This window comes from Symphalangus syndactylus, chromosome 2, assembly GCF_028878055.3.
Source record: "Symphalangus syndactylus isolate Jambi chromosome 2, NHGRI_mSymSyn1-v2.1_pri, whole genome shotgun sequence".
NCBI classification, from domain to species: Eukaryota; Metazoa; Chordata; class Mammalia; order Primates; family Hylobatidae; genus Symphalangus; species Symphalangus syndactylus.
In genome coordinates, this window is record NC_072424.2 from 9,735,702 (window position 1) to 9,762,073 (window position 26,372).

A 26,372-nucleotide genomic window follows, 5' to 3' on the forward strand; every position below is an offset into this window, starting at 1 on the left:
ATGCCCAGCACTTCTGCTCTTATCCAAAAGATCCCTATCGATGATTTTCTGGGATTTCACCCAAGGGGGCTAGGAAGTCACAGGCCCCTTCATTATCACATGATGGGGGCTGATTATTCTCCTCCTTGGTTCCCAAGTTAATCCCGCCAAAATGTCCAAGTCGTTCTGCAGGTGACTGCGTCTGCAGAAGCCACAGCACCATGAGTCCTCAACACCCCTCTGGTAACCTTTCCTCCTCTGGAAAAGGACTGTAGTGGCAGGTCACTCATCCAAAATCCCATTTCAAGGTTAAGGAAGCTGCACTGTAGACACTTTGAGATGCATCCATGGTCGCATGGTGAATTTAAACAGGACCCTACTGGTCCAAGCTCAAGACCCTGATCAACCAAATTTTCAGGGGACAAGACCAAGACTGGATTCTGTCTTGGACTCAAAAAGGCAGGTGTTACAGTCAAGAAGAAGGGAGGGTGAACTGAGAAAATCTCAGTGCATGTCCCTTTATGCCCTGAGCTTCAAATACAATCACAAGATTGTTAAAGGAATAAGGGTATCTTTGTGCTGTTTGGATTTAATGTTCCTTTTTAGGGAAAACATTAAAAGTAAAATAAAATTCAGACGTCACTTATTTAACTAACCTCTGAGCTATTACATGGAATGAGTTTGTGACCTAAAAATTTGTTTTAAAGGATTCAAATGAACTGCAGGATGGGCAATTCTTGAGTAGTAAAAGTTTACATTCTGAACGGAACGCAGTTGTATACCTTTTGTAAACAAGTGCCTCAGAAATACCAGTTTTGCACGTTTGCTGTGGCTTTGTAGTTAGGACATTAATTAATGACCAAATAGAGAAATGTCTGTGTGCCCAGCAGATGGTAAACAAGCCCAGGAGAACATAACCATCTGAATTGCAAAGAAGGCTGGCAGCTTCCTGTCCCCACACCCTGCCCAGATCTGCCAGTCTGTTCCTAAGAACAGTGGCTGTCGCTCACGTGGATCCTGAGTGGACTGGAGACGGGCTGCCGGGGGCTGCCACTCTCAGGATCAAGGGCCGCAGATCTTTCCATCAGAGTATAGGAGGAGGCACAGGTCAGTAACTGACACAGGATGCTGAGTTACCCGCTTCTATTTCTCTCTCTCTCTCTTTTTAATTTTAAAGCTGCAGGGAGGATGCTCTGGTGAAGTCTGACCTCTGAGAGCCAGGCTGGCTTTTCTCTCTTTCTGAGCTCAGGGGCATTGCTGCTAATGAGGGCAGAGAAGGCACAGATACGACAGAGGCAATAAATGCCAAGGACCCGCCCACGAGCCATGTGTGGCCTGTGAGCCTCCAACCCTCTGCAGCACCCCATGGCCAGCAGGGCCTCTCCCCCAAAGACAGGGCCAGGGTCACCAGATGCAGGGCATGTGTGTCTTGCCCTAGAAGGTGACAATCTGGACAATGGGCGGTGCTCAAGAGACAGGAAACCACATTTCTAAGCTCAGCACTACAGGGACAGCTGAACAATGGCTGGAATTAGCAGAATTTATTGGTCTTAAGAAGCCTGTGGAATAATCAGCCTCTGGCTTTGTTGTCAACAAGGTATCCTGAATTGAAGCAAATGTCACTCAATCAAAATGTTGAAGGCAAATGGTGATGCAGAAACTTTCTTTTATTCTCAAATGCAGATTTGGTACTTTGATTTATAAGTGACCATCCTGTTTACTCTAAGCTATTCATTTCACTAAATTAGAAACTGTACAAAATATATACTCACTGCCTACCTGCACTGATATCTGGATATAGGTGTGTTTATAAATAGTTCAAGGTGGAGAATAGAAAAACATTAATTGCATAGTTCGAAAATTAGAGACAAACTTGCCTTAGGTGTTTTGAAATCAGTATGCTTAGTTCTTAACTATTTTTAAACTTATTTCTCTTTTTTCCTTAATGTCTTTCTGAGATATAACCTCATAAATACTTATGCCTCTGTATTTTATTTCCAAATATTTAATTTCCCTGATTTTTTAACTACAACAACTTCAGAGTTTAAAAATAAACAATTCGGGGCATAATCAGTGTGCACAAACAATTCATTAATAATTAAAGTCATCAGTCAGTTGGCATGTGTGGTCAGGACCAACAGGGACATACATTTTTTAAGCCCCAAAGCAGGAAAAAAGAAACGTAGACATTAGAGATGTCTAGAAATGATGGGGAAAGGGCAGGAGACAGAGCCGTTTGGCAACAATTCTCACTGCTGGAAACCCCTGCCACCAGCAGCACTGCCCACTGATTACAGAAAACCTTTGGGAGTTTGTTTTGTTTTGATTTGTTGGCTGAAGATGATATTGATGAAAAGTTGTATCTCAAAATGACCTGTTTATAACATTGATAGTCACCGGTTATAGAAGCTGTACTGCGGAGAGCAAGCCTTTTACCCACATTGTCATAGTCCATCTCCCTCCAGCCTCATGAAGTCTCACTGTCACTCTCACTAAGCCTCTTTTCACTGATGGATGAACTGAGACCTGGAATCAAAAACAAAGTGGAAAACTCCAATAGGCACCACGTACCTAGAATAATGTCTCTCACTGTTACTTATTGAGCAAATTTAAAAATTAGCATCATGCAGAGATGGCTGAGCCATCCCAGGCGGAGACATGGGCGGGAGAGGCTGCATTGGGCTGGTCAGTTCAGCAGCCTCAAGATAGTCTCATAGAAGCCTGTCACGCAAAACTGTGAACCCCCTGAGGGCAGGGTGGGTGACTTCTCACCCCACCCTCCACCTTCCAGTACCCCCATCAAGCCTCATAGCAGAGAGCCAGGTAAGCGCAGGAGATTTTCAATCCGAAAATCTTTAATCGGCAGATTTGTCTTTTTATCCTGTAACTCAGCACATGTGTTTCAGCCCTGACTGCTCAAAAAACATGTAAGGATATGGACTCTTTTAGATTCTCATTAGATTGGCTTGCTGATTTAGTTTCCTTAAGCACCTTTCTGTGAAAGTTCCCATAAAGTCATAAGAAACATGAGCCGTGTTGACTGAGTGCCTAGAAAGCATCTTCTCTTTTTTCACCTGCCTTATCTCATTTGAGCCTCAGAACAGCCCCCTTAGTGGTGGTCTTACCTTCACAGCATATAATTTTTTTGTTTTGTTTAGGAAGTTATGATTACTTACATTTTCCTGCTGCTTATAATTTTGGTTGTGACTCAAAACAATTTTAATGAAAATGAAAAACTGTGTCATTTTTTTTTTTTTTTTTTTTTGAGACAGAGTCTTGCTTTGTCGCCCAGGCTGCCATCCAGGGTTGCAATCTCGGCTCACTGCAACCTCCATCTATTGGGTTCAACAAAACTTCTTCTCAAACTGTGGATCCAGACAAGGTGAAGGACCCGGGTAAACTGAGGACAATGTTTGTAGCAGAACTCCCCAAAACTATCATTACCGACTCATGACATCATACAGTTAATAATGCAGGAGCACAATGCTCTTCTGGTGGAGAGAACTTTTGGATCTTGTTCACTGCTATCATTCCAGGACTTAACAGGGCGTTTGATAAATGTTTGTTAAATAAATAACTGCACATCACGCATTTCCACCCATAGTACCCCTACTGGAGGTTCCCTCATCACACCAGCGGGGCTCTGTCCCAGAAATCTCTAGTCCTCTCTTTTTTTTTTTTTTTTTTTGAGACAGAGTCTCACACTGTCGCCCAGGCTGGAGGGCAATGGCACAATCTCGGCTCACTGCAACCTCCACCTCCCGGGTTCAAGTAATTCTCCTGCCTCAGTCTCCTGAGTAGCTGAGATTACAGGCACACACCACCACGCCCGGCTAATTTTTTGTGTGTTTAGTAGAGGCAGGGTTTCACCATGTTGGCCAGGCTGGTCTCCATCTCCTGACCTCGTGATCCACCCACCTCGGCCTCCCAAAGTGTTGAGATTACAGGTGTGAGTCACCGCACCCGGCCCCCCTCTCTTATGCGTTGACTCCTGCTCGGCACCCGGGATGTGCCGAGTGACTGATGTTGTCAGTGACCTTTCCATTGTGCCCTCTGACTTCCCCACCCAGATGGGAAGTATTTTCAACAGGACGTCTGTTGGCTGAGAAGGATTTCTTTTCCCACCCATTTGAAAGCTATCCACTGTGAAATGTAGCCAGCAACCTGCCACCAGCAATAAATTAAAATCAATTAAATTCCCAGTCTGAGCTTTTGCAAATTTAGGACTGGCCTTCTCTGCGCGGGTGTTACGCTGAGGCTTGATGCAAACCACACTCTTTATCTCTGACTTTTTGGGCGGCCTTCCTTCTGCTACCACTTGCAGGTGAGAGCAGGTGAGCCCTGTATCTGCATTTACACTTGGTATTTGGTGACAAATCATTTTTATACCATCTGTCATCACTAGAAGAAGCCCTGCCTTTCTCCCCTCCCTAGGAAGTCCATTGGCAAGCTTCGTGAACCAAGATGAAGGCAGAATCACAGTTCCACGAGACAGTTCTCCTAGCAGAAGCTGGGTCTCCAATTCCTGAAGCTTATAGTAATGACAATATCATCTAACGTATGTGCTTTCAATATACAAAACCCTGTCACATTTATTGCGAGTGCATTTAAGCCTAAAACAACCCACCAAGGAGGATATGAACACTTTATTTACAGCTGAGACAGCTGAGACTCAGAGAAGGGTAGGGCTAGTCCAAGGCTACGTAGTCAGAAGGAGAAGAACTGGAATGTAAACACACGCTTGCTGACTGGAATTTTACTGCAGGGGAGACAGAAAGTTTAAGGATGGTTTCTGTCTCTGTTTTCAAATGGCATCTTTCTTTTGTGAAGACTTGAGTATTTGCCTAGGAAACCAAAGACCTCCCTCTGAGGACCATGTTCAGACTTACCCAAGCTTGTCCACAGGCAGGCTCTGTTCTTCTGCTGGGATCCCTCCCCGGGGCAGGGGCTTTCAGGTTGACTGGGGCTCACAAGGCCACACAAGGCCCCCTTGTGTCATCAGGATCCCCATCTCAGAACCAGAACCTGGTACAGAATAATAACATCACAACAAGACAGACGGAGGACGGGGGAGCCAGCCTAAATTACTCCTCCTCTGTTAGGTGAGCCCACTGCAGAGACCTTTCCAGCTGCAGACACCAGCCTCACCCAGTGGCCACTCTTTCCAGGCAGCCCTCACCCCTGGCTGACCCAAGAGTGCAGAAAGGTTTGGCTGTCCTGGCTCCACTAGGAAAAGATCCTGAGGGCAGTTCCAGCTCTGGGACACGAGGAAGTGGAGCATGGCAGCTCAACCTCTCCCTCCATCCAGTCCTGCCTTCTCCCTGCCCTTCCTTCCACAGGCACTGATGCCCACGCCCGCCCTCAGAACTGTCCTCCAAGTCTGCCTCCTGCACCCTAAGCGGAGGCACATCTTGGGGCAATATCACCTTGATGAAGAGTCCTCATCACCCTTGGCATCAGCCAGGCGACAGTGTCCCTGCCCCTTGCTTCTGGAATGAGAGCAAACTGTCGCCTCCCTCGCGGGGCAGGGTCTGCCTGTCTTCAGTCCCTGGGCTGCCTGGAGAATAATCACTCACTCTCCCTCTCTGCACCTTTTGCTCTGCCGGGCTTGGACATTTATTCAAGCAGGGTTTTATTTTTTCACTTCTGTTTGCCTATGTTAACATCTACATTGAAGCAATGTCTGAGTTATCACCACAGCTTCCACTTTTGCAGTAAGAAGTTCATCAAATCCTTGCCCCATGGCACCTGGGTGGCCTGACGGCTGGACCTCAAAGGGCAGAAAAATTCCCAGTTCTGCCTGGGAGAGAACCACACTCTCCCAATGCAGGGAAGCGGGAGTCATGCCCCGTTCCCCCACGCTGAAGGAAGAGCCAGGATTCTTGACGACACCAATAAAACCTAGCTTCCAGTTCTGCTTGGTGGAAAGCCAGGTAATTCAAGAGGGAAAGCACAACTGGAATTCGGGGGCTGATTTCCGAGTTCTCTGCCCACACACCCTCGGCTCCAGCCCTGAGCCCAGGCCCGGATGTAGTTCCTTCCCCTGCCCCATCGCACGCTGTGTGTGGCTTTTGGACAATCAAGGGGAGCTAGAAAGGAGCTGCTGGATGTACTGAGAACAAGTGGACGCCGGGGTGCCCAGAGCACAGAAAGAAAAAGCAAAACAAAACAACGCAATGTTTGGCCCCTTGCTATCATTTCATCACAGCATTCCCCATGGCCACTTCTCCGCGGTCTCACTTTACGCTGTTTAGGTTACCTGTGGTCACCCTCGGTTCAAGAATAAGTGAGTACAGCACAATAAGACATTTCGAGAGACAGAGGAACCATATTCTCATAACTTTTATTACAGTATATTGTTACGACTGTTTTGTTTTATTATTACTTATTGTTGTTCATCTCACTGTACCTAATTTATGAATTAAACCTCATCATAGTCATGTATATACAGAAATAAAAACGTAGTATATACAGGGTTCAGTCCTACCCAAGGTTTCAGACCTCCGCTGGAGGTCTTGGAGCACAACCCTGAGGATGAGGGGAGACAGCTGTAATTGTAACTGCATTTGCCCACTGCCAATCGGCTCTAGCTCTGTATTTGTTTACAAACTAGATAACAGGGAAGATATATAAAGCCATAAGAAGGGCCTTTCAGCAGGGAAAATGGTAAATAACAACCAAAAAAGCTTAGCTAAATTATGAAGGTAAAGGCTAAAGGCAGGACTTCGCCAGAGTTGTTGGCCTGCAAAAAAAGACACTGCTCATCAGTGAAACATATTCCAGGGCTGGCCTTCCAGGGACTCTGTGTTGATGCTGGTGTGCCCATAAAGAATACCACCTGGTGATGTTCAAGAATCCTGATCTGGGCCGGCAGGATGGCTCAGGTCTGTAACCCCAGTAATTTGGGAGGCCGAGGTGGGCAGATCGCCTGAGGTCAGGAGTTCGAGTCCAGCCCAGCCAATACGGTGAGGCCTCCTCTCTACTACAAATAAAAAAAAATAGCCGGGTGCGGTGGCATGTGCATGTAGTCCTAGCTACTCAGGAGGCTGAGGCAGGAGAATCACTTGAGCCAGGGAGGCGGAGGTTGCAGTGAGCTGAGATCACACCACTGCACTCCAGCCTGGACAAGAGAGCGAGATCCTGTCTCAGAATAATAATAATAATTATTATTATTATTATTATTCTGATCTGTCACAAATCTTGTCTTTTTTTTAAAGAGCATGAAAAAAATGTTTCCCATGCTAGATGGAAATCGCGAACTCTTCCCCTGAAAATAATCAATGCAATGCAATTTCCCGTTTCCACCACCTGGTCTTGGAAGACAGGGACACTGAGATATCCCAGCTGGGAGGACAGTGCTGAGAGAATTGTGCAAGAAGAGACTAGTGTCAGCCCTTGCTTGGAACAGCTCCATTGCATTTTTATGATATAGTTTAAAGGGAGCTGGTGGGCACAATTGATTCTTGTCCTCACATTTTACATCAAAGAACCTCCATTGGCGGTTCAGGTCACCGAAATCACAAATGCAGTGGATTTAATGGCTCAAGTTTGGTCTCCAGTGATGAGCATCTTAGTTACACAATTGCAATCTTCTGGCAGGTTTTTGTTGATAATAAGCTTGAACTAATCTGCTTTTAGAGAAGGCAGGAGACGGACCCACTGAAGAGACAAGCAGCGAAGTCCAGCCCCGTTCACTGTGCAGTCTCCTGCAAGGTTAATGCAGAGATACCTGCATGAAAACGGCTTTGCCCCACATTAAAAGCAGCTTATCCTTGGGGCTCACCTTACCACTGCTTCAGCTGCAGGTCTTTGCTTAAAGACTTATAGGCAAAGCACTTACAGTTCCCAATCCAGTGACATTTGCAGCTTACTATAATTTATTGAATATCGTCCAAAGAGCAAACACGGGGTTTATCCTGGTGGCGTTTTAGTTGGGTTGTAAATGTTTGCCAGTTACCAAGAATAGAAAGAAAGGGTGAGACAGGGACACAGAAAGAGATTGAAAGAGAGAAGGAGGGAGAGATGCAGAGATGTGAAGATACAGAAAGAGAAACACAGAGGGTTCAGCTCCCAAGACTGTGCCGAACACGATGATGATGCCACAGCTGGAGTTTTTATAACTTGGGTTTGCTTCACATTCAGCCTCAGCTCCCTTTGCCCACTCAAGTCTCAGGCATCGACACTGGCGTATCTGCTAAGTTGCCTTAGTAGGCTCCTTGTTCCTCCCTGACCGGGTTCACCTGGAAGCCTGGCTCAGAGAGGGACTTGTTTCTATACCCGGGAGGGAGAGGACAGGAATGTTCTGCTCTTTCCTTTCCATAGCCAGAAGATTATACAAGGAATAATAATTCTTGAGAAGGGGGATGAGGGAGGCAAATGGAGGTTATCTCAATTAATAAACAAGATCAATTATTTGATAAAGTTAAAAAGAAACAGCCAGATGTTCAACATCATTAGCCGCTAGGGAGAATCAAATTAAAACCCCAATGAGATATCACTATGTACCTATCAGAATGGCTAAAGCCACAGAGACCGAGAGTCTTGAGCTGCTGATTCTGCACCGCTTGTGTTCCCTGAAGTCAGTTTAGAGAACTGCAACCAGTACTTTATACAAAAGGAAATTAATTGAATAAAATATGAATATTAGAGAACTTATCTTAGAGGCAAGTAGAATTCTGTGAAATGTTTCTTGATGAGATGTGTGTGTTTGTGTATGTGCATGCGTGTACATACGCACATGTATGCACTGTGGATAGTGACGTCAAAAAGATTAAAATTAAGTATAAGGCATATGTTTCTGAATATATAACTGTATTTAATAAGCAGATTAATGACTTCTCTCACATTTTACATTTACTCAGTTCTACTCTAAATTTAAATATACCAAGAGCCAATATGCCCATGTTAGAATATTAAATATGGAGTTTGAAGATTCTTGTGAAAGTTAAATGTGGTGATGTTTATAGAAGTACTCTGTAAACTATAAAGCTTGCCCAGATGCAAGGGATTCTGCTGCTGATACTCTTGGAAAACTGAGGATGTTCTAAAGGGCAGCATTTTTAAGCACCTCAGCGTTTTGTCAGTTTTAGACCTAAGAATTAGGCAGCGCGTCCCAGAGAGACCGTTCAAAGGCTAAGTTCTAACTTTCTGTCCTGTTAGAGTGCTCTGCTTGGCCACCAGCTGATTTTTCTCTTTGCTTTGAAGATCAGTCTTGTGGTCAAGGTAGAGTCACGGTTTCCCAGACCATTTCTCCTGCTACAAGCTGATCCTGTGCTGCATGAATTACCAGGCTTGCTCCAGGAGGGGTTGGGGGCTTGCATTTGCATCACCATGCTTCGTTGCCTTCACAGCATCAGCCAGTGGGCATTGGGGTCAAGTGCACAATGCCAGCCATAGGCGGACATCACACCTGATCAGACGAAGTTCCACCCTCAGCCCTTGTGCTGGCTGCATTGTGGCAGGTTAGGAGGCGATGGTTCCCCCCCGGGACTCTGGTCAGAGGCTCTTCGGCAGGTGCCTGGCTGTCTGCGGAGACTTCAGGGTATCTGATCTGACAGTCCTGGCAGCCCATACTTGTCCGGCACTCTGAGAAGCTGCATTTCCACCTCCCTCCCAGGCTGCCAGAGGGGAAAATGATGATGCTTCTCCCATTTGACAGATGGGAAGACTAAGACTCAGGGGGGCTAAAATAGTTCCTTACATCACAAAACACATAGATGGCTAAGTTTACATTAAAAACTGGGTATTGTATTCCCCACATCTTAGTCAAGTTCCACACCACTAATGATTGTAACACATTACTCATCTGTAAATGTCATCTAGAGCTCCATGTAAACAAATGATATTGGTTTATCCACCTGTAGACTGATGGCTTTTGGATACTAAAAGCATAAATGCACCATACGTCCAAGACATCTTAAGAAAGCTAAGCATCTAGTTTCCTGTTGTTCTCAAAAGACTCTAGGTTCATGTCTATTGTTTTGTTCATAGGTGGCATCCCAAGGCAATAGATAAGGCTTATGCTAAACCCCTTTTAAAAATACAAAAAATAAAGCATGAAGAAAGTGACTTATTTAAGATCCTGGGGCAAATTACCCAATGCCATGACCCAGTCTGCTTTTCTGCCATCAACCTGGGCAAGAAGGGCTCAGAGAGGGCTTTGGATACTGTTCAGATCTGAACCAAACAACTGGGCTTGCCCGCGGCTCCACTGAGATTGGTTTTAACTTCTCCTTTGAGTCTAACAAGTACATTCTTAGGAAAGTAAAACACTCAAATACTTTCACGAATTATATCTTACAAAATGTGCCATGTCCCAGTTCCGGATGTGCAAAAACTGTACGGCCTATTTAATATTCTCTGGCTTCTGATTCTACCAATAATATTATGTCGATGAATGAGAGGCATATGATCAAATTGATGTTTTTTAAAGTTTTAGGTAACTCACTGGCCAACAACACAGGAGTTCCTGTCATATACTCATGCAATATGTGGAGCCTCAACAGCCTTCCAATCCATATGTGTGTTAAGAGCACAGGTGTCTCTGAGTTTTATGGGGAAGGAGCATGGCACTGAGCCAAGAAGTGTCTCTATAGCTAACATTTCCTGGGCATGTCCTGAGCACCTACTGCTGGGTGCGCCCTAGTTTTTTCCTGGTAAATTCACACTGTGTGGCCCCTCTTGGCTTGCTAATGAAGCACAAGGTTGTTACAGCGTTTGTGTATTTTGGGGGATGAGCATATTTTTTGCTGACCATAGTCCCATCTGAATAATATCTAATAATAGTATGGGAAGGTCACAGAGGTTTTCTCAGGAAGCAACTATAAGATGCTCTGGCTCTTTGCCATGCAAAATGAATCTGGCTTCCCTGATGTGGGTAAACTCGTTTCAACCCAAAAGTCCTTTTGCACAATAACATCTCTCTATAGCGGATTAAATTTAAGAAGATGAAATCAACACTCATTCATTTTTCATGTTTATCCATTTTGGATCCAAGGCTTCATTGGAAGAAAACTCAGTGGATCGTGGCCCCCCACAGAGTTTAATCGAGGCCATGACAATGTGTGGTACCTTAGAGCCTTGGAGACCATCGGATGCTCACTGTGAAGAGAGGACAGAGTGCACAGCAGGACCGCCCCCCTCAACTCCACCCAGTGCCTGTTCCCCAGCTCTCATGCAGGACAAAGGGTGCTCAGAGCAGCAGGCACTGCAGATTTTGTCCACTACTGGCAGCCATGTGCCCTAATTCCACAGAACCCCAACGACCACACAGTTGCAAGGGCCACCTGGGCACTCCCGTCCTCCCGGGCAGCAATTCATCATCTGATACTCACCCTTGATCGTGTTTTTCAAACTTCACAACAAAATTTCAAGAAAAAAACTATTAGCTGCAAATTAGATATTCTGGTGGAAGCCTAGAATTATTTTTCAGGACAGAGGGCTCAATTTCCCGCTCTCAGGTGTATGATTAAAATCAATTAAATCACTCTTCCAATGTCAGCCGCAAGATTCTCCTGACAAATGAAATTATGCGAGGAAAGTGTTCTCTTCCCTCTTCAGCCCCTTCTCAGCCTCCCTCTCACCGCAGAGGAGATCAAAACGCTCAGCTCGGGGATTTCCGAGATAGTTTCCATAAGAACAGGAGCAATCCCGGGACCCTTATGTAAGTAGATGAGGAGGTCTCTGGTGGCCAGATTTGATGGCCTCTGTATGTGGAGATAGACTCACAGCTAACGAACAGGAAATGCTACTACGGGAAATTTAACCGTTTGGGGGCTGAGGCAGCCTTCTTTACATAAATTAATGTTTTCTTGGCAGGTAAATGAATGAGCCCTTCAAATTCGGACGTAACCTTTTGCATGTCTCTTTTTACACGTAAGACAACCCTCCACGAGTTTTTCCTTCTGAGAAAGCTCTGTCTTATCAGCCCCGAGAGGTCTTAGTGGATTTAAAACCAACAGAGGAGCTCACTGATGCCTTCTCATCCTTCCAGAGTGTGTGCAGGGTTAGCACAAAGCAGCCAGCGCTGGCCTTGAAGAATCATGCTGGGGAGCTCTTTCCAAGGGAAAATAGAAAGCAATGCATTCCCATGAAAATGAGTAGTTGCGGGACAAAGCTTTCTCATGGGCAGAGGTGCTCACATGTGGCTCTGTGCTACCTTCGGCAAATTATTTACCTGTTAATTGGTTAAAACATAAGGGCTTGGGTGTGACTTTTGCCCAAGAGACATTTGTTAATCTCATGCGCTCGCTTGGTTTGACTTTTTCGCCTACTGAGGATTGAACGAATGCTGGCTGCATTTCAGAAGTGCCCATCCTTCCTTTCTGCCTCCGGTCCTCCATTCCTGCCCCAGCTCATTGTTGCCAGTCACTCTGTGTGATTTCCTTTGCTCCCCTTTCAGGTTTCAAGTCCAGGACATCACCCTGAAGGAGCAGCCAGGCATGCCAAATCTTCCACGCCCCCAGCCGGAGGGCTCCCCCTGAGGGCTTCTGGAATGGCTCTGCAACCCGGAGCCCAGGAGCACCTCTCTCTCCTCCAGTCTGAGTTCAGTCCTCCTTCACACCACGGCTACCCCAGAGATGTTCCAAAAATGCTCAGACCTCATGCCACTCCCTATTTAACTTCATCAGTGTTTCCAGGGCTTTCTGAGGGGAAGCTCAAACTTTGCTGTGTCACCTACAAGGCCAACCTTACCGGCCCCTGCTCTTTGCCCAATCTCATCTGCAACCCTCCCCCAACACACCAGGGGACTGGCCACACTGCACTTGTACACACCCCAAAAGTCTACTGCTGCTCTCAACTGGGTCCTTTGCAATGACCATTCTCTCTGAATGCCCAACCTCTGGTCCACCATGGCAACTCTTGGCCTTTGTTCAAGGAGAAATTGGTGTGTAGAGCTGTGGCTAAGAGGGCAGACTCCGTGTAAGCCTGGAGGTGACTCCTGCTCTAAAACTCACTGGCTGTGACCTTGGATGTGTCATGTAGGAGGACACAACCTCCCAAAGGCCCTGTCTCTTCTGCATCATGGCAAGGAAGGCATGCCTACCCACACAGTTGACACAAAGTTGAAATGAGCACATGGGCTGGGGTGCCAGCACAGAGCCCACTGTGGTACAACTGCTCACCAAGGGCCGCTGAAGCCTCAGCATGCTGCACCCTCCACAAGCCCCTCCAAGATGCCCCAGGTGCTTGGGCACCTCCTTCCCCATGCTTGTTGGTTTCAGAGCTCTATTGCATGCTTATCTAGTCTGGAGGCTGCTAGAGGGCAGGGGACTTTGCTGCACACATATTTCTGATTGTTATGATATTGAACAGTGCCTGCTACCTTGCTAATGCTGATACAAGCTTCCTATTTCGGGAAATGAATAAATGAACACTGCATTTTCTGAAACTTTCAAACTTTGAATGTGAAATCAGAATTGTCAAATATCCTACAGATTTCCCCACTTGATCTGAATGTTGTCAGAGCATTTCCTCCAGCAGAAGCCAGAGCCAATGGAATTCGCAAGTCAGATTCAAGTCCTCACTCCACACTGCAGCTCTCTACAGAAGTCCCTTCTGCAGCAGAGCAGTGCACTGGCCTTGGCTGGACAAAGTGAGAGGAGCCAGTGGTACCAGGGATGACCACCCACCCCACCCCTAGTCCACCCATGAGCAAAGTCCTCTGCCTCCTTCTCCAAAATACGTTCCCAATCCATCCCTCCTAGCTGCCTCCACACAGGCCCCCATACATCAAGAATGCATCACAAGTGCCCAGCCAGCTTCCTGCCTCTATTCTTCCCGGTCCTGCACCTGCAAGCATCTCCCTGCAGCCTCCCTCCCTGCCTAAGTAGCTGTCATCGCTCTCCCAATAAAACCCAAATGCCTTACCCTGGCTCACAAAACTGTCTGATCAACAGTGAATTTGAACATCTTTTCATCTTCTTGTATGCACATTTGTGTATTTTCTACCATGAATGCCCTTTTTACGTACATGAGGCTCATCTCATTTTTCTGTTTGCAATTTTGTAGATTTTAAAACAAATCTTTAAAATACCTTTAGCATTCATGTTGTCAAGACCTTCTTGATCATCTGCCTTCAGCCTTTCCATGTTGTCAAAAATCTTTGGGTTTTTAATTTTTATATAGTTACACCTTTTATTTTTTTCTATTTGTTTTCTGCCATTAGCTAAATATTTAGAGAGTCATCAGATGACTTAAGATTATGAAAATATTTTCTGGACAATGCTTTTATACTTTCACTGTTAATGATGTTACATACATATATGTTAACTTTAGGTAACTAGTCTTCGTAACAGCATTGTTAAATGAACGATCTGTTACCTGTTGATTTCTTTGTCCTTTTACAATTTTATATTTATCTCTGTCTTTAGCATTTTCATTCTAATCCATTGATCTACCTGCTGTTTCTAACCCTGCACCATTGTATCCTGATACTGGGTTTCAATAGCCTACACTAACGGTACCTCTCTTTCAAATGTTTCTATATAATTCTTGTATGTCTATCCTAGAGAGTGAATTTCAGAATAGTATTGTTTAGTTCCCCTCTCCCCTAAAACAACTTTCTTAGAAAAGAATATTACTCAACAATAAAAAAGAATATAATATTGATACACACTACAACATGGTTAAATCTCAAAATAATTATCCTTTGTAAAAGAAGGCAGAAAAACAGAGTATACGGTATGATTTCATTTATAAAAAATTCAGGAGACGAAAATTAATATGTAGCTACAGAAAGCAGATGAGTGTTTGTCGGGGGATAAGGATGGGGAATCAGGGAGGAGTGAGAGAAATTTTCAAAGGGGCACCAGGGAATTTTGGAAGGTGAGGCATATATGTCTTGAGTGTGGCATGGACATACATGGAAACTTACCAAACTGCACGATTTAAATATGAGTTTATTGTATTTCAAGGATACCGCACCAAAGCTCTTAAAAGAGATTGTGGACTTGGGAAAAAAATCACATCCCCCAGATTGACATCTTAACAATAATGGGCCTCCCCATGCAGGGCTTCCATCTTTGCTCTTGCTGGATCAAGCGTCATTTTCATGATCATCTTTGTACTTTCTCCATGAAGGCCTTGGATCTTTGTGAACTCTATTCCATAGCACTATATTTTTTTGTGATTGTAAATAGATTAATTTTACATTTTGTTTTCTACTGACTATTGCAGATTCCTAAGAACTGCCTTTCTAAGTTTTTATTTTCACTCCATGCATAAGCTCCTTTCTTTTTTTTTTTTTTTTTTTTTTTAAGACAGAGTCTCGCTCTGTCCCCCAGGCTGGAGTGCAGTGGCCCAATCTCGGCTCACTGCAAGCTCCGCCTCCCAGGTTCACGTCATTCTCCTGCCTCAGCCTCCCGAGTAGCTGGGACTACAGGCACCCGCCACTACGCCCTGCTAATTTTTTGTATTTTTAGTAGAGACGGAGTTTCACTGTGTTAGCCAGGATGGTCTGGATCTCCTGACCTCGTGATAGCCCGCCTCGGCCTCCCAAACTGCTGGGATTACAGGCGTGAGCCACCGCGCCCAGCCACGTAAGCTCCTTTTTGAAAAAACAAAATGAATAAACATAAAGAAGAAAATCTTACTGCTGGGTTTTATAAGCTGAAGCTATGGATTTTGAAATGCTTATTTTATAACCGATCATCTTATTGAACACCCTTATTATTTTTAATTTTATTCCAGTAAATGATCTTTCTTTTCGGGATGGGGAGACTATCTGTGAACAGCCGTGCTATGCAAATAATGGTCACTTTTCCTCCTCCTTTCAAGAGGTTACATCTTCCAGATCAACGATAAAATATCTTTTTTTTATATTTTATCTTTTATTTCGTTCTATGGCAATGAGCAGAATTTTCTGAACATGTTAAATTTAAGTGGGGGAAATAGACATCTTTATCCTGTTCCTAATTATAATAGAAATGCCTCAAATCTTTCGCATCACATATTTTACCAATTATTGATTTAAGATGGTCTTAAGTATTGAGAAATTTCACTTTCAATCTTGCCATGTTGAGATGACATTGAGATTAGATGCTGACATTTTTTCTGATATGTTTTAGACATCTTCCTTAAAAGATTCTAATTTTTACTCCTCTTTAATCTGTCGATGTGGTAAGTTATGTTTACACATTATGTAGCAGGAATAAATCCTACTAGTGTATTACTATTGTTCTGTTCGTACAGTATTAGAAAGCATTCCTACTCTATATGTTTATTATTATTGTATTAGTATGTTTAATTTGATTTGTTGTCATATTTTTGTACTCATAGTCAAAGGTAAAAGTGGTCAATACTTTATTTTCATGTGTATATGTGCCTGTGTGTGTGTCTTTTTGAGCTCAGAGATGGCAGTTTATTCTAATCTTATAAAATGAATTCAGAAGTTGCCCAGTTCTTCTAAGATCTGAGATATTTTCAGTAGCATGAGCATGAGTGACGTCCATAGAATTTAACATCTGGTACAGAAAGGGCCCAGAGGCTGGCTTAGCAGGAGGTGGGTCCCTGACTGCTAGATTGTGGGGTAAGCCCAGGGCTCCATGCAGTGGGGAGGCACTGAGGGTGTCAAGCTGGGGTTTTTACCAACTGGTAGGAAGTGTTTTAACAACAGGTGTACAGGCTGAACGTGAACCCTGAGAATGGAGCTTCCCTATCCTCTGACCCTTTGTCATGACATCACCAAGAGCCAGGCAGTGACTTCAGTAGTGCATGTAGATTTTCCTCTTTAGAGCTCACTGCACACTGCAGGCCGGTGCAAGTACGTGGGGAAGATACAAGGCATGACGACGTTCTCAAGAAACCGTCAGTACAATAATTGGGATGGAGATCATTTTTTTTCCGTCTCTTCCATCATTTGGGGACTATTTGGTTTTTGTTACTTCATATTTTTAAAAATACATTTATTTCACAGAGATTTTTGAAATTCTCCAGCATAGATCTGTACATGACAGCCTTTTACAATTTATTAAAGTGGCCATGGTTCCTACTAAGTTATACTTCTTTACTGTACTACATAGGGTTTTGTCTATTTTATGAGGTTTTTTTCTAAATGTTTATGACACCAGCTCTTTGACTTATCAGTTCTTTTTGGTTTTTTGTTTGTTTTTTTTCGAGACAGAGTCTCTCTTTGTCACACAGGCTGGAGTGCAGTGGTGCGATCTCGGCTCACTGCAACCTCCAACTCCTAGGTTCAAGCTATTCTCCTGCTTCAGCCTCCCGAGTAGCTGGGATTACAGGCACGCACCACCACTCCTAGCTAATTTTTTTTTTTTTTTGTATTGTTAGTAGAGATGAGGTTTCACCACGTTGGCCAAGCTGGTCTCAAACTCCTGACCTCAAGTGATCCGCCCGCCTCGGCCTCCCAAAGTGCTGGGATTACAGGCATGAGCCACAGTGCCTGGCTTATTTTAAAATTATTAATATCTACTCTTATCTTTTTAATTATTTTTGTGATTTTGATTCTAAAGCATTTTAAGCATGTAGTATGGTGCTGAGAATACAACAAAGGCCCACTAAAGTGCTACACGGATATTGAGAAAGGTAGGCTTTTGCCATATTTACTTCCAATCTCAACTGTTCATAAAATAACCCTTTCCAGACACAGTTGAAGACACCATCACCATCACTACCTACCTCCCTCACCCCAAGGGTAACTGTACCCTTGAAAACATTGGGTGTCCATCCACCCTGGTCAGATACTTATACGTAGATGTGCGTATCTATCCATAAACAATAACTATAGTTTGTTTTTGAAGTCTGCATAAATGGCAAAAACCCTGTAGATTCTCTTACAAATTTGTTTTTCACTTAGCATTATGAATTCAAGTTTTACACATGTAACTTTAGTTCATTTTAACAGATATTATTCTATTATATAACTTCATAGTAGTTAATTCATCCGTTCTTCCATGGAGGGTATTGATGTTAGTTCCAATTTTTAGTATAGGGGAATAGTGATCCAATTAATATTCTTATCAAAGTGTCCTTATCTGTGGAGTGAGGAATTCTTTAGGATGTGTGCCAAGGAGTAGAATTGCTGGGCCGAAGAGCAACGGATCTTCAATGCATGAACAATGCCAGACTGCGACAGTTCATGCCACTCTCCACCCGCAGAAATTCTTAGACAGAGGGTGGCCACATCATTTATTGTCCAAGCCAGAACACTCTGGACAGGGAAAGTGACGTCTGTGGACATTTATGCCTGACAAGCAGCAGAAACCTGAGGGGTCCGAGTTGAGCCAGTGCACGTGGCAGCCACAGTCCCAGTCCCCATGTTTCTGTATCTGCACAAACACTATCCCCAGAGGCTTTCATTCTCCCATGTCAGGTGCAGGACAGTATCTCTCTGTTCCATCAATTTGTATTTCCTTGATGACTGGTGAGGTTGGACAACGTTCTCTCATTCCATGGCAACCTGGGGCTCACTCACTGAATGCCCAGCCATGCCCTCAGTCCTGGGACACAGAAGTGAATCAGGGAGCTAGGGAGCCTAAGTAATCTATCCCCCTGGAGCTCACCTCGACTGGAGGAGATTTTATCATTTCTTCTCAGTCTGTTGTCATCCAACTTCAGGCATCATGAAGAGAAATTACGCTGGGTTGGGGGACAGAGGTGATGGTGTCAGGGCCCCACTGGGTGGCTTAGGGCTGAGAGCCAGGCCTCTCAGAGGAAGCCTGTGTGAGGCGGAAGTCCAGGGAGGGGCATTTCAGTCTCTGGGGCCTGGAAGAGCTTTAGGTGTCTGAGGAAAGTGGTAGGAAGCGATTTGGAACAGGAAGTCAGGGGCCAGGCCATATAGAATCTTAGCCATGGTGAGAAATGTTTTTTTCCCCCAAGGGTGACTGGAAAAATTGGAGGGTTTTAAAAACAGAAGTGAGCCACACCGTATATAGGTTTTTATAGTGCTCTGGGGATAGATGGAAAAAGGGAGGCCAAGCAAGAAGTTCATGAGTCCTGGAGGGAGGGGCTGCGGATCGGTCTCAGCTGTAGCTGGAAGTTGACTTGAGAGAACTCATTCTATTCGGGTTATGCTGTAGAAGTTAAACCAACAGGATCTGCTGAAGGATTCCATGAGAAATGTGAAGCAAACAGCAGAATCAAAAATGACTATTATTAGATTTTTGACATGAGCAACTGCGCCAGGTTCTTCTCCTGTGAATTGTCTGAGCATGGTCTTTGCCTGTTTTTCTCATGAGATTTTAAACATTTTCTTATGAATTTGGCAAGTTTCTCTATTGGTATTTCATAGTCACCATTTGCCGGTTATAAACTTACAGATATTTTCTTGTCTGTGAGGTATTTTTTCGCCTTATAGGAGGATAAATTTATGGTTTGGAATTTTTATGTTTTGTTGGACACTGTTAGAAGAAAACAGATGTGAATCTTCAAAGTATTGGGTTTGTTCTTCACATGTCAGTCTGGAATTCAACCAGAATTTAGGTGCGTGTGAGATACAATGTTGGCATCAAATTTTATTTTTTCTATGAGAATAACTATGAGTTCTAGTACTATTTACTTAAAACCATCATTTCTCCCAATCTTAACGCCACTACTGTCATGTATTATATACTAAATAGTAGTCAAGTACATAGTTAACTTCACAGACTTTTGATCTTGTTCCATTATTCTATTTTTCTATTACTGTAAAAATAATAAACCCTTGGATCTGGTAGATATTCCCACCTAATACTTTCTCAACATTTTCTCGGCCCTTGACAACTAGTCAAAAATTCTTATGGACCATAGGTTTCCAGGGAAAACCACTCTTGGCATTTATATTGAAATTGAATTAGTTTTTGATTAACTAGGGGTAATTATCATCGTTTGGTACTTAGCCTTTCTTCTTTGAACTTTCTATCTGCTCATTTATTTAGACCTAAATTCTATAATATGGTTTCTAATTTTCTCCATAAATGTCCTACATACCTTATATTTAAATTTAGGTCATTTATAGATGTTGCTGCCATCACAAAAAGAATCTAATTTTATCTTATTTATAATTACTTGTTACAGGAATATGGAAATAACATGAGCAACTGGGCAAGGTTCTTCTCCTGTGAATTGTCTAAGCATGATCTTTGCCTGTTTTTCTCATGAGATTTTAACCATTTTCTTGTGAATTTGGCAAGTTTTTCTATTGGTATTTATTGATTTATTTGGAGTATAAAATTTTGATTCTTGTAAACTTCTGGTATCTTGTATTATTAGTTCTAATAATGTCTTTAATTTCTAAGCTGACAATCATATTCACAGTGATTAATGGGGACATTTGTTTCTTCCTTTTGAATTCTCAAAACTTTCTCACCTTTTCCTTCTCCTCACCTTTCCCCACTCTCTTTTTGTCTCTCCTCCTACTGTTTTGGCTGGGGTCTTCACGACGAAGAAGGCTTCTATATCTTATTCCTGCTTTCCTAATCTGAAATGATCTGCTTCCAGTGGATTTTACTCTAAGCACAAGATTTGCTGTAAAATTTTTTGGTAGTTAGGTTAAAAAAATGTATCTTCTTTTCATAGTTTTTTTCATTAAAATATATGTTGGACTATATTAATTTTTTTTCAGAATGTAGGGAGGGAGTTTATCCTAGAGTTTTTCTCCTCTAATGTGTTAATTTAACAAACAACCTTAATCGTTTTTTAGCATTAAATCATCTTTACACTAACATGATTAAAGCCTTGTTAAATCATAATGAGCTTTAAAGGAACATTTCTGGAAATTTCACTGCTAATATTTTATTTAGGATTTTAAAATCTGTTTATAAGGAAGCAAGATCTCAGCTTTCCCCTCATTGTGTCGTTCTTGTTCTATGTTTGGTATCAGTTAAATGCTAGCTTCCTAAAATGAGCCATGAGTGCTCCTCTTCTGTTTGTTATCTGAGATGGTTTATATGAGGTACAAATGAGATTTTACTTGAAATTTGGGGTAAAATTAAAATTCACTTGCAAAAACACCTGGGCCTAATCATGTGTTTTGGGGCAGATTTTTAATGTCTTATTTAAATAATTCAGTGATTATAGATCTATTCAGTGTTTCTATTTCTCCTATGTCCATTTTGAGGATTTTTATTTTTCTATAAAACTGTTTGTTATTTCTGTTTCCTAATGTATTGACATAAAGTTTCCAAAACACAAGTAAGCACTTTGTGTTTTTTATTATGATACATATCATAAATATCAAAATTTGCATAAAATATAAAGGTAGAATTCAGAAAGCCACATAACTATCACCAGGTCTTCAAAAACTTCCTGTGCCACAGAGCTACAAATTACTGCTTCTCAACCACAATATCTCTCTTCTAAATGTAATCACCATCCTGATTTTTGTGATAATCATCTCCGTGCTTTTCTTTATGGCTTTCCAACCTAAAAATACATCAATAAAGTATATAGTGGAGACCTAAGTGTTTTTGAACTTTAATAAGTGGAATTGTGCTTTATGTATTATCTTGTATCTCTTCTGCTCAACATTGTTTGAAAAAATAATCTGAGTTATTGTAGCTGTCACTTGCAAAGTTTCACTGAGGTGTACTATTCCATTATATGCATATATCATAATTTATTCATCCATTTTACTACTGATGAACACTTGGATTATATTCAGTGTTTGCCAATGACTAATAATGTTGCATAAACAGTCTTGCAAGCATCTCCAGACCTAGAGCTCATTGTTGCATGTTAGGAAATGCATATCTTCAACTATATGAGATGATGCAGAGAATATTTTTCAAAGTGGTTTTGCCTATTTACACTCCCACCCACAGTGTGTGAAACGTTTCACTGCTTCACATAATTTGGTATTGCAGACTTCTTAACTATTGTCAACCTGATGTATGCGAACAGGAATTTCATTATGATTTTAATTTGCATTTGCACAACTACTAATAAATTTGAGGGTCTTGGCATATTTTATTAGCCATATAGAAAGTCTTTTGCCTACATTTCTGTTAGATGATCTACTTCTGCCTTATTGATCAGGAGGGGTTCTTCATGTTTTACAGATAGTAGAACTTGTTGATTATACCTGTTACATACACATTTCCATTTTGGGTTTAATCTTTTCATTTTCCTTATGGTACTTTTTGATGAGTAGAAGTTATTATTTTTAATGTTGAAAAACCTGTCAAACACATTTACGGTTAGTGCTTTTTGTGTCTGTTTTAAGAAACCTTCTCAGCCAGGCGCGGTGGCTCATGCCTATAATCCCAGCACTTTGGGAGGCCAAGGCAGGCAAATCATGAGGTCAGAAGTTCAAGACCAGCCTGGCCAACATGGTGAAACCCCATCTCTACTAAAAATACAAAAATTGCTGGGCATGGTGGCACGCACCTGTAGTACCAACTACTCGGGGGCTCAGGTAAGAGAATTGCTTGAACCCAGGAGGTAGAGGTTACAGTGAGCCGAGATCGTGCCACTGTACTCTAGCCTGGGGAGCAGAGCAAGACTCTGTCTTGGAAAAAAAAATAAAAAAGAAAGAAACCTTCTCTATCCTGAGATTCTGAAGATCTTATCTTCTATTATCGTCTATGTCCTTTGTTATCATCATTTTGTTATCATCTAATAGCTTTAGACTTTGCTTTTTCTAATTGACACCTGGGATAGATTTTTGTGCAGGGCAAAAGTAGATATACCACTCTTTTTTGGAATATGGATGCCCAGCTGGCTCAGCACCATTCAGAGAAAAGATGTGGATTCCCCACTGCTCTGCTGGGCCATATCTGTGATGTACCAGCCTGTGCATTAGTTAGCTCTGGGCTGTCTCTTTTTTCCTGTGCCCATAAGACAATGTCTTATTTATTATGGCTTTATAATAAATACTGGTATTTCAGAAAGCAAAAACAACTTTCTTATGACTGTGCATGACATTGATTTATATATAATGTTTAAACAACTTTTCTTTCCTGTTACAAAACACCTTTTGTGTATTTTTGGATTTGATAGGCAGTATTTTGTTTAGCATTTTTGCATCTTTATTCATGATAGTTACAGGTGTGTAGTTTTCCTTTGTAATGTCATTTTCTGTTCTTGGTGTCAAGGTTATGCACATCTCATAAAATAACTTGAGAAGTATTTATTCTTCCTCTAATTTCTGAAGAAATTTGTATAACATTGATATTATTTATTTGTTACATGTTTTATACAATTTCCCATTGAAGCCTTCTAGACCTGGCGCTTTCTTTGTGAGAAGGTATTCAATTACAAATTCAATGTCTTTAATACATATAAGATTATATTTATTTTCTGTTTCTTCTTGAGTCACTTTTGATAATTTGTATCTTTTGAGAAATTTGTCCATTTTAACTAAGTTGTCAAACTTATTACTATAAAATTGTTCATATTTTCACCTGTTATTTTTTTATATGTGTAGGATCCACTTGCATATGTGTAGGATATATCCTTTCTCTCTTTCTTTTTTCTTTTACTTTTCTTTTTTATCAGACATGGCCTTGTTCTACTGCCCATGCTGGAGTACAGTAGTACAATCAGGACTTACTGCAGCCTTGGCCTCCCGGGCCTAAATGATATTCCCACCTCAGCCTACTGAGTAGCTGAGACCACAGGTGCACGCCATCATGCCCAGCTAATTAAAAAAAAAAAAAAATTATAGAGATAGGGTCTCACCATGTTGCCCAGGCTGGTCTCAAACTCCTGTGCTCTAGCTGTCCTCCCGCCACAGCTTCCCAAAATACTGAGATTACAGTTGTGAGCCACTGTGACTGGCCAAATGTCCTTTCTTTCATTTCTATTACATGTAATTTTTTTCCCCATCAATCTAGCTAGAGAGCTGTCAATTATCGCTATTTCTAAAGAATCAGCTTTGGCTTAATCAATTTTCTTTATTATTCTTTTGTTTTCTATTTTACTGATCTACACTCTTGCTGTTATGATGTCCTTCCTCTAATGCACTCTTTGATATGTAGCTTCTTAAGTTGAAAGTTAGATTATTTGATTTTAGGTCTAATATAATATTTAAATCTATAAATTTCCCTCCAAAAAAGACTTTACTTGTTATTCTGATTTTATTTCTATTCAATTAAAAGTACTTTCTAATTTTCCTTTTGAATTATTTCATTAACCTTTGAATTATTTAGAAATATGTTATTTAATTTCCAAATATTTGAGGATATTTTCAGGTAACTTTCTGTTAATGGTTTTTACTTCAATTCTATTGTGATCAATGAATATATTTTGCATATGTTTAATCTTTTAAAAATACATTAAATTTTATTTCCAGCCCCATTTATTGTATCTCTTAGTGAATGCTGCATGGCACTTAAAGAAATACATATTTTGTGCTTTGAGGGTGGAGTGTTCTTAAAATGTCAGCTACTAGGTCAAGTTAGTCATTGTGTTGTTTGAATGTTTTATATTCTTACTTGTTTCTTTGGCTTGCTAATTCTATCAATTACTATGAGATGACTATTGAAATTTCCAACCGTAATTGTGGCTTTGTCCATTTTTCATTTTCTTCTGTCAGGTTTTGCTTTTTATATGTTGAAGTTCAGCTATTAGGTGCATACACATTTAGAACTACATGTCTTCCTAATAAATTAAGACTTTATCATTATAAACTTAACCGTGTTGCTGCTAATATCCTTTGTTCTACAGGCTACTTTGACTAATATTAATATCGCCACTGTGTCTACACTGCCTATCTGAAAACAGTTGTTTCACTTATTCTGTCTATTTTTCTATTTGTTTATGGCATGAGAGAAATGTCAATCCTAATACATCTCTTATGGCCTGAGTGAAAGTCCCCATGATTCTTTCAGTTGGGGTCTGGTAATTTAATATTACTTTCCCAAATTTTCAATGCCTTTAAGGAAATGTCTCTGTATATTTATATGTAAGTCAGTATTTTAAATGATTTCTAGTAGTGGTATTAGTTCAAATGAACCAGACTACCATTACTACAAACAAACTTTCTCTAGGATTTTAAAAATTCTTTACTGTTCATATAGTTTTATGCTATTTACCTAGCAATGCCCGTTTGTGTACTTGTTTCCTTGATTAATTTTGCCCAAATATTGGCTCTTTTATTAATCATTTAAAAGAGCCAAGTTTTGATTTTGTTGATCTATTACATATTCTAATAATTTCCGCTCTTAACTCTTATGTCAATTTTTCTCCTCTTGTTGCAGTTTTTCTAACTTCTTGAGTTATCTTTTATAGGCTTGAAAAGATGAATTTCTATGTAAGTATTTTTTTACAGTAACCCACAGGTATTATTATTACTGATATATATTTATATGCAGTGAAATGCTTATACCATAAGTGCACCATTGAATAACTAGTAAAAGTGCATATTAATACTATACTTAGTAGATTTCTATCACCCCAGAATATTCCTCTATACCCTTTCCCAGTCAACAGCTTGCAAGTTCTGACATGTAGAATTTATTGTATCTCAGTTCCAAATATTTTATAATGCCTACTTTGATTTCTTTATTGACACATGAATTATTTAGATGTATATTTTTCAGTATTTGGAGTGCAAGTATTCCTTTGATTCCTTATTTCTAATTAATGTGATTTAGTCAGAAAAATGACTAATATGATACGAGTTACTTTTTGAGACTTAATTTATGGCTTACTGAAAGATCAATTTTCGTAAATGCATCATATGTTCTTAAAATAATACATAGTTTCTTATGTTACATACAAGCATCTAGATATATTTATTACACAAAGACCAGTCATTGTGACATTAAAACTATCTGTATAGTTAATAATTTTACCTGCTTGTTCTTACCAATGTCTGAGAGAAATCTTCTATGATTTGGGGATTTTCTGTTTTACTTTGTAATTCAGCCAACTTTTACTTTATGTATACCTAGAGACAGGGCATCAGAAGCATTTATGTTCAATATTGTTAACTTTACATTTCACAACTACTTACTGAGTTCCTACCGTCTGCCAGGCACTCTCTAAATAACAGGGTTATGGCTGAAATACAAGCCATAGATGTCCCTCCCCGTGTGAAGTTTGAATAATTATTATCTTATGCTGGTGATTTTTCCCTTACAATCATTAACTACAACTATATAATACTAATGGTTTTTGTATTTAAGACTATTCTGTTAATATCACTGCAACCATTTTCTTGCAGTGTTTTCCTAATGTATCTTTTCCCAACCTTTTATTTTTAATCTTTCCATAGATTATACTTTAGATGAATCTTTAAAAAATAAAAATTAGATTTCTGTGATGTATTCCTACAAAATCCTGTTTCTTGAAAACTTTAATCCATCTAAAGATGCCAGTGGATAACATTTCTTCCCACTCTTTTGATTTCCTGAAGAAATGGGCAATTCACCGGGCTGCCTCCACAAATCTAACAACGTTTGTTATGATTACTTACGTATTTGGACAATTTTTACTGTATTTCATATTATAAA